Source organism: Elephantulus edwardii, unplaced genomic scaffold (assembly GCF_000299155.1).
Source record: "Elephantulus edwardii isolate Elephantulus edwardi_28Jun2011 unplaced genomic scaffold, EleEdw1.0 scaffold00105, whole genome shotgun sequence".
In the NCBI taxonomy this organism is placed as follows: domain Eukaryota; kingdom Metazoa; phylum Chordata; class Mammalia; order Macroscelidea; family Macroscelididae; genus Elephantulus; species Elephantulus edwardii.
The window spans coordinates 2,878,232-2,888,517 of NW_006399855.1; positions in this window are offsets into that span (position 1 = coordinate 2,878,232).

Consider the following 10,286-nt stretch of genomic DNA (forward strand, 5'->3'; position numbering starts at 1 on the left):
CTTGCTGTTCTGTTTTTTAAGCATTTAAAAATGTAAGAAATAAATTCCCAAATGATCACTTTTAATTTTTTACTATTTTGGGTGCTGAATTCTTAAAGATTTTAATATTGTCAAATAACATCAATAACATTCCTTTTTATATTTCTTTTTTCATAAAGTGCCTTGCCTATAAATATAGAGTGATTTCATATTTACTTCTATGTTTGGATTGTGTTTACTTTTACTATTTCACTTATCTTGAATATATTTTGGTGCATGGTATAAGGGAGCTCCAACTTGAGATTTTTTTTTGCCTTGCTTTGATAAGCAATATAGCATTATCATTTGTAGGTATGTTTCATTTTCTTGTTCTTCACTTTACTGAACTTCCCAGATACTGCATTTTAATACAAACGAAGGATTATGGTAATCCTGCATTAAGCAAATCTATCAGAACCATTTGTGTTTCTGTCACATTTTGGCAATTCTCATAATACTTCCAACTTTTAATAGTATCACTGTAGTTTTATATAGCTACAGACACATTTTTAAAAAATTATGTGGCTCACTTTATTGTGATATGTGCTTTATTTTAGTTGTCTAGAAACTTGTCAAATAATCTGGCCATGGTATGCCTGTATTATACAATCCATCCCTCTCCCAAGTGGATTTTGGGGTTTGATGTAGGTGGCTGGGTATTAGATTCAGTGCTATTGAATCTATGAGTCATTTTATTTTATTTTTTTATCTATGAGTCATTTTAAATTGGTACTTCATTGTTTTAATTATAAAAATTGGTAGATATCTTGTGTAAGAGACAATAAGATTGGCACAGGATAGAGCAGGGTTTAAGGCTGTTGTATGTATGGTCTCTATGAGCTGCAAGCGACTCGATGGCACATAACAACAACAATATGACAAGTTATAATCATCATTACTCTTCTTTCAAAAGGAATGTAGGAGGTTGCACTTTAGGATAATTGTGCCTATTCAAAAATTTTATTGATATTTTGATTGTGTTTGTATAAAACCTTTAGGCTTATCTGAGAACATCTGTTGGTTTTATAATACTCTTTCTATACAGACGTGAGAAATAGTTCTGTAGGTAGAAGGTGTTATGTTGGCTCCAATGCAGCAATGACACAGTGACTGCAACATAGGCATGTGCATGGCAGAGATGGTGAGAACAAAGAACACGTCAAGGTTTTGATCTGTTGTTCATAGGGTTGTTATGAGTGATAGATGACTCAGTGTCACCTAACAGCAACAATACTCATTGTCCAACTTTCACATGAATATAAAAATTCCATGGCTTGGATCAGGTATACCTTAACTTTCAAATTAATGACCTGTCTCTTGCACTTTCAAGAGATCTTTGGCAGCAGATTTTCCCAATGCACTATGTAGTTTTGATTTTACTATTGTTTCCATGGGTGTTTATTGTGGATCAAAGTAGAATGAAATCTGACAACTGCAATGCTTCCTAAATTAATCATGATGTGATTTATTGGTCCAGTTGTGAGGATTTTCCTTCCTTTGATGCTGAGATGTAATCCATACTGAAGGTTATTTGATTTTCTTCGCTAACTGCTTCAATTCCTCTCTATTTTCCACAAAGTTTGTGTCATTCATATATTTCAGGTTGTTGAGTCTTCTTCCATTAGTGACAGTCTAATTTATTGGATTATTTGCTCAGCAGACAGATTAAATAATATGGTGAAAGCATCCAACCTTGATTCTATAGGTGTATATGAATATTACAGTAAAATAATTAAATTCTGATTTTAAATGATGCAATATCTCCCCGTTCTGTTGGAACCACTGCTTCTTGGCTCCACATGACCAAAATGAAATGTACTGGAATTTTCATTCTCCTCCGTGTTATTAATAATTTATTATGATGCACATCATATAATATCTTGTCATAATTTAGATTTATTTTAAATTATCTAAGTTTATTTTAAGAAGCTCTGCTGGCTTAGTTTTAGGGACTTACATTTCTCATGCAAAGGTCAAATATCTCCAGTGGTTAAAATTCATGTGCAATCTCCTTTTTTGTGATTTAGAGCTTCAGAAATCTGCTGAGAGGTCCACTATGAGTTGGTTCTAAATCAATGACAATGAAATTTGGGGGTTCTTTTTTAAATTTTCTACTAGTTTATTTACAAAATTCAAATACATTGTTTTCAAGAACAAATTCTTTCAATCTCTCTCATCCCTCCACCCATCAAACTGTACAACCTGATGATTAATCTCACCCCTCCCCCTGCACATCCACATCCCTTTGCTTCCAGCCTGTCCCACCCCTCTTGGATACTAATGCTCATTCTATAATAATGGTCTTATACAATATTTATCCTTATGGGACTGAATTAACTTAGCATAATTGCCTCCAGTCTCTCCCAAGTTAGGTAATAATTTACAAAATCATTGCTCCTGTGTGCTGCATAGTATTCCATTGTGTGAATATACCATAATTTCTCAATCCATTTGTTTATGGTTGAACATTTGGGCTTTTTCCATGTTCTTGCGATGGTGAATAATACTACTGTGAACAATGCTGTACAAATCTCAGTTTGTGCCTCAGGGTATATTCCAAGTAGTGGAATTGCTGGGTTATATGGAATTTCTATGTTCAGCTTTTTGTGGAAGCGTCAAATTGCTTTCTATGATGGTTGTACATCTTAAGTTTCACATTTATTTAAATTTCAGTTATTCTTTTTCAGATAAAACATATTCATTCCTTCAAATAGTTCTCACATATTTTACTATTGGCATATAAATTTAATGATTTTTAAAATATATTTAAATATATCCACCTAACTAATTAACTTGTCCTTAAGTATTAGAGATCTTTGGTTAGATAATTTTTTAAATGCTATATTTACATTATTTGCAATTTGTAAAAAAAAATCACCCTTGTGATTCTACTGTACAATAAACCTATTTAATGTCATATTATTTAAGGTCATTAAGACCTTCTAGAACATTATTTAGTGGTAATAATGACAATTCATACCCTTGTCTCATCTCATCCAATGCTTGGTTTAAGATGTCTCTTTTTCTCTCTCTTTGATTGTTCTTGACTAAGAATCCACCCAGCTAACACTTCAGTGGGTTTTCAGAGGCTATGAACTGCATGGGAGGAGATTTCTTATCTTTCTCCATGGATCAGCTGTTGAATTTGAACGCTCGCTTTGGATTGGCAAGACAACTCCCTACCCACTAGCCTACCAGAATGCTGCCGGTTTAATATTATCTGCTCTTTCATTGTTTTTGTTGCTGTGTACCGTTGAGTTAGAACTGGCCCATAGCTGACCCTCCAGTGGATTTTCAGAGGCAGCTAATTGCTCCGTGGAGCAGCTGGTGGTCTCGAACTTGGAGATTGCAGTGCAGCTTCTTGCCACTAGGCCACCAGAGCTCCCTTTCATTAACTTATTTTTTTCCCCCCAGGCTCCTTTGTACTTCTGGTTTTCTAAAAATTTTCTTCTCTTAGAAATAAGGGCTATTTGTATGGCATACCATGGAGATAATTTTTCTTTTTGTCCAGTGTGATTAAGTATGAATTATTTTAACAGATTTTGTAAAAGAAAAACATCTTTTCATTTTTGGCACAAACCATAATCTATTATGGATAATTATTCTTTTATTTTACTTTGTTTCTGAATTATGGCAAGGATCATAGCCCAAAATACCATGTTTACTGTTGTTGTTAGATGTCATTGAGTCAAGTATGACTCATCGCAACAGTAAGAACAATAGATCTGAATCCTGTCCTATCCTGTCTGTCCTCACAATCTCTGACATTCTCAAGCCCATTGCTGCATGCTAATGAAACAGGTTTTTAAAAAAAAATCTAATTGTTTTTGAAATTAAGTATTATTAAAAAGTAAATAATATAATTTGGTCTCTTGAAGTTTAGGAACTACATATAAGATAGTCTTCTTTTGATGTTTTTGTGCTATTTCCATACACTTTACACAGAGTACGTGTGAATAAACAGAATACGTATACCTTTATTTACTATAATATTCCCCCCCAAAATAGTTCACATTTGGGAAATACCCCAATTTTTAAAAGGACTGTTCTGAATTGGTGAGGTTTTAGTGCACTACCAATAATGGGGAAAACTATCTCTGAAGAGCTGTAATAATGTTTGCACTACTGACTGACTAGATCTTTTAAAATTATTAACCATTTTGCTGTTTGTGTTTTGGATCCCAGCCTTTCAGCAGCCTTGCCAATCTTAATTCCTTTCATTAATACCTTGAAACATGTTTCAAAGAGTAGAATCAAATTGAGATGGCGGGACTTGAAAATTAAAGCTCACCATTGCCAAGAAGCTTGTTCATGGCTGACCTTAAGAAAATCTCTCAGTGACTTGTAGCTTCTTGCCATAAAATAAACAATTTATTCCGTTCTACTGGATTCTCTTAACATTTTCCTCAGTTACTCTTTCGATTTGTGCATTCCTTCTACCAATGAATTTGTCAGGGAAGGGGTCCTCTTTGAGTTCAATCTCCCCCTTTCATATACTCAGCCCAGGGGAACACAGATGCATAAACATTGTGATTCTGGCCTGCTAACATTTATTTCACTCATACCTTCCAGAGAGTCTCACCACACTGTACTGAGGTACCTACACATTTGTTTCACAGTCACTTAAGAATGGCCTGAATGTTTTGCATTCACTATTTCAATTTAATCTAAAATATATTCACTGAGAACTTGCCACGTGCATGACACTAGACTACAATTTATAAAGACACTCAGTCTAATTATACCAATGATATTTCTTTCTTTCTCCACTTAAGCTTTCATCTTAACTACTTAGATATAAAAACTCAATTTCAATATTTTAACAATTACTTAAAAATCACCCATCATAATTTCACACCTTTAATGTGATGCATTTATCTTATATGAAGTTCCATAAAGTCTATAAATTAAATAATAGTTGGAACACTGAGTAAAGCAGATAAAATCTTTATGCGATTAATAAGACTAACATAAAGCTTAACTGTCTTCATATTATAAAATAGCTTTCTTAGATATTAGAGGGGAAAAACACTTTATTGGTACTTTGACCCATCTCAGATTCTAGCAAATTATACAAAAATTAATCATTTGAATCTTTTGTTCTTTTAATAGCATGAATTCTTGAGAACATATTGTGTTTTTTTAAGCTTTATGCTGTATAGATAAATTCAGTGCATGGTATAAGAAACTGATCAAAAAGGTGGAAATTATTCAATTATCTATGAAATTTTTAAAGCTCCACATGAGCAAAATATACATGAATAGCTAGGTTTCTCTTTAGGATTCAGATACACTATTGTATTTTAATGTCCACCAAGAAACTATTTTAATGAAAACTTTCTAACTCACAAAATGTTCTGAGAATGGAGTATGTTAAAATTTTACAAACAGTCCATATGGCTTATATATGGTTCAAAGTATAAAGTCAATGCTCATTGGCTATACACACAAAAAGGGCTATGACTATTGTCATGGTAACAGATCAAGCTTTGTAAGTATACACAAGTTGATCATTAAAGAGAGAAATAAAAGGAGAGGGGAGCAGAAAAGAATCTAGGCTTTCAAAGTAGAAAACTCTTAACTCTATTTGATATATTATGACAATGGCAAGGGGAAAGAAAGTTTAAAAATGGCTGTTTCTAATAGCACATTTTACTAAGGACACTGTTTCTAGCATGAAGCAGACTCCCACACAGAGCCTCAAAATCCTCACAAAGGGGAACTTGTAAAAGATGATTACCAAGCACATACACCGAAACAATACGTGCTTTGTGATCAATTAAAATGCAGGAATAGCTTGTAGAGGGGCGTCTTACAAAGGGGCTCTTTCTTCTCAGTGCTTTTAAAAGAGACAGATCTATCAAACTTATGATAATGCATCGCCTTGCTGACTTAATTGTCAATTACAAATTAATTAAGTGTGCTTTAATGATCTATATAAAGCCTTATTTTTTACCTCTAATAGCTATTAATGGTTGTTAAAGAAAATGAAACCACTTTACTAAAATGCAATGGGGAGGTCTATTAAGAATAAGTTTTCAAAATGATAAAATATTATCATAAAAAAGTGAACCTCTGTACATCTCAATATTCTTGAATAGGTCAATTCTACTGACAGAACATTTCCTTCAAATTGCATGCAATTACATTTTAAACACCTTCATATATATTATATATAGAATAAATTTTACCTTGTTACTAGTCAAATTGCTTCTTCTGAAGTTGAGGAGGGAAAATGCAATACATTATTACAGTTTCTCACGAAGTTTTAGAAGATTTGAGATACTAGTCTTTAAAGCAGAAACAGTTCACCACATTCATACCCCTAATTTCTCTTCATCTCCACATGAGTCCCTGTTTACTTTTAAAATAGGAGAAGACTGCTTTGTGTAAGGAAAAACATTACATCAATTCAAAGTATATAAGTACTTCATTTAACATGACAAAAAAAAAAAAACCAAAAAAAACAACACCAAAAACCCTCTCAAACTAGTTGACCCTTCAGTGGGTTTCTGGTGTTGTGAATCAGATAGGTGGAGACTATTCATTTCTATCCCTCAGGGCTGGTGGATTTGAGAGGCTTTGACTTCCAGTTAGCAGTACAAATCTCTATGGACTACATTATCAGTGCTCCTTGTAACTTTAAAAAGTCCATATAAACCACATTTACACAGTAAAAGAATATTTTAAATATACTAGGTGTGCTTGACACTGTAACTCCAACAATGGCCTCAAGTAAAACAGGTGAGGATGGCAAAAGAGGGCAAGGTTCAGACCCACTGTTCATAGGTTCACTATGAGTCTCTAAGTTTACTTCAAAGAGAAGAATTGTTCTATAAGTAAGCCATTATTTTCCAGTGTTATCTGTGTGTAAATGTGAAATTCCTGAGTAGTTTTCCTTGAAGAAGACACATTCCCACTGCCCTGATGGCTTCTGAACACCCATGTATATGTCTTCAAAGTGTACCTTTCCCTGTTCTCTAGGATATTCATTAGATAAGTAGCTATGAGAAATATGAAATTAAACATAATTAGAGTCAGAGTAAAACAGCATCAGCCTATGTCCACAAAACTTAATTTAGAAATTTTATAATTATCCATTTAACTCATAATTGTAGACAGTTAAATAAGCCAAATAGTCAAAGCCAAATATCTATTTGAGATTCTTAATTATTCTATTTCACTGCCTATATTGATCATAAGTAGCTATCAAGGCCACATTTAATTTTATATTTTGATTGGATGGGAAGCAAAATGTGTAGAAGATTAGTTTTAAAGTAAGACAGAGCTGGGAGTCAAACTTAGCTTCAATCACCATCTGTTGGTCCTTGAGCAAGTTTATACTCTGAGCTTATTTCATCATCTATAAAGTGTGGATAATGCATACCTGACACAAATGTTGTAAAGATAAAGTAAATTAAAAGATGTCAAGTGCCTAACACATAATAGGTGCTGAATAAGTGTTAGTTAGTCTTTCTTATCATGCTCTTTCCACCTCAAAGTCTCAAAAATCAGCAATTTCACATGCATGAGGTTTCTATTTTAAATTCAATAGTTCAGTAATTGAACTCAGAGGTTATATGCAAATTGAAATACTGAATTAAATCCTTGAGGACAAGAATCAAAACTAACATTAAAAAAATTACCTTAATATAGAACAGAGTTTAAAATTCTTCATGGAATCCAGAATTTCTGGAGTTACTGATTCTGAATGAACTCCCCAAACTATTGCCCTGTGATAATATTTAAACATTAACCAGAAATATTCCCTGTGGCATCACCTTAAAGTTGGCAGTTAGACCCCACCACCCCTCCACAGGAAAAAGATGAGCTCCATAAAGTTTAGTGTCTTAAAACTCCCTCAGCAGATCTATAGGATTTCTATGTTGTTAGGTGCTGCAAAGTCAAGCACGACACATAGGAACCCTACGAGCAAAAGATCTGAATGTTGTCTGTGCTATCTTCACACTCCCTGACACAGTAGAGTGCACTGAGGCAGTCGCCATGCTGCCAATCCATCTGTTCAAAGGTCTTCATCGCCTTCAGCAACCCTATACCTTTCCAAACATCTGTCCCATTCTATGGAACAGCCCCTCCTAGCAACATGCCCTTAGTATGTGAAGCAAAGCCTCATCATCTTTGCCCCCAAAGAGCACTCTGACTGTACTGTCTGCAAGACATATTTGTTTGCCCTTTTGGCTGTTCATGATATGTTCAACACTCTTCTCCAACACCACAACTCAAAGGCATCAGTTCTTCTTCCATCATGCTTATTCACTGTCCAGCTCTCAGACACATAGAAAGTGATTAGAAAGACCATGTCCTAAATCAGATGCACCTTATTCCTCAAACTGACATCATTACTCCTCAATAATTTGGAGAAGTTCATAGTTGCAGACTTTCCCAGTGCAATATGTCTTCTGCCTTCCTGACTGCGGGTACCAAGGATCTCAATTGGGGATCCAGATAAAGTTGTTGACAATTTCAATCTTTTCTCCATCTATTACAATGCTGCCTATGGGTGCAGTGGTAAGAATCTTTGTTTTCTTGACACTGAGATGCAATTCATATTGAAGGTTGTATTTTTTGATCTCCTACAATAAGTGCTTTAAGACCTCCTCACTTACAAGAAACAAGATTGTATCATCGGCATAATGCAGGTTATTGATAGTCTCCCTCTGATCCTGATGCTACCTTCCTCTTCATAGAGTCTGGCTTCTTGAATAATTTGCTCAGCATACAGATTAAAGGGGTTTGGAAAGAGAATACAACCCTGACACACTAACTTCTTTTTTTTTCTTTTTTGACACACTCCCTTCTTACTTTTAAACCATATAGTGTTCTCTTGCTCTGTTTGTACAATTGTCTCCTGATCTACGTGCAGATTTTGCATGATCACAATTAAGTGTTCTGGGACTCCCATTCTTCATGAGTTAGCCAGAACTTGTTATGATCCACACTCAAATGTCTTTGTATTATCAAGAAAGCATAAATACACATTCTTCTGTTATTCTTTACTTGTAGCCAGGATCCATCTGACATCAGCAATGATATCTTTGGTGCCATGGCCTATTCTAAATCCTGTTTGAACTTCTGGCAGTTCCCTATGTATGCACTGTTCTAGCCATTTTTCAATGATCTTCAGCAGTATTTTGTTTCCATGTGATATTACTGATATTGTTTGACAGTTTCCACACTCTGTTGGATCACCTTTCATGGAAATCAGAACAAATATGAACCTCTTTCAATCTGTTGGCCAGACAGCTGTCCTTCAAATTTTCTGGCATAGACTAAGTGCATCCAGGGCTGCATCTGTTACCTGAAACAAGTCAATTGGTATTCCATTAATTTCTGGTGCCATCTTTTTTGCCAGTGCCTTCAATGCAGCTTCAACCTCCTGTTTCATTACCATTAGCTCCTTATTATTTGTTACTTTCTGAAGTTTTTCCATGTCAGTAGGTTCTCTTTGGTATAGTGACTCTGTGTATTCTCTTAATGCTTTCTGTATCATTCAACATATTACCCATAGCATCTTTCAAAATTGCAACTCCAGGTTTAAATTTGTTTCTCACGTCTCTCAGCTTGAGATATGTAGAACAAGTTCTTCCCTTGTTATTCTCCAGTTCAGCTCTCTGCATGTTCCATTATATTTGCTTTGTCTTCTCGAACTGCTCATTGAAATCTTCTACTCAGCTCTTTTACTTTGGCCTGTTTCTCTATGAAATGAAATCAATTTGTTGGCATGGGTAGTAACTGATGTGGCTGTATGCTTTGGAGTCAGAAACAATCCGTAACTGACCCTCCAGGGGTTTTTCAGAGGCAGTTAATTGCAAGGGAGGAGAGTGCCTACCCTTCTCTTGTGGAGCAGCTGGTGGGTTTGAACCAACATTGGTATTACAGTGCAGTTTCTTACCACTAGGCCACCAGAGCTCATTAGATAGCCATTAAGTCAACAAAAAAAAACCATTATGTTATGGATGATGTGTCAATCTAAAACAATTCCTTACTGAAAACCCTCCTCCCGGATCCATAGAATATTTTACTACTATCCCATCCCAAAGTAAGGTGACCCAACAGAGTGTGGAAACTATAGAACAATCTCATTGATTTCACATGCAATCAAAATTCTACTGAAGATTATCCAAAAACAACTAGAACAGCACATCATCAGAGAACTGCCAGAGATCCAGGCTGGGTTTAGAAGGGGTCGTGGTACTAGGGATATTGTAGCTAATGTTAGATGGATCTTAGCTGAAAGCAGGGAATAC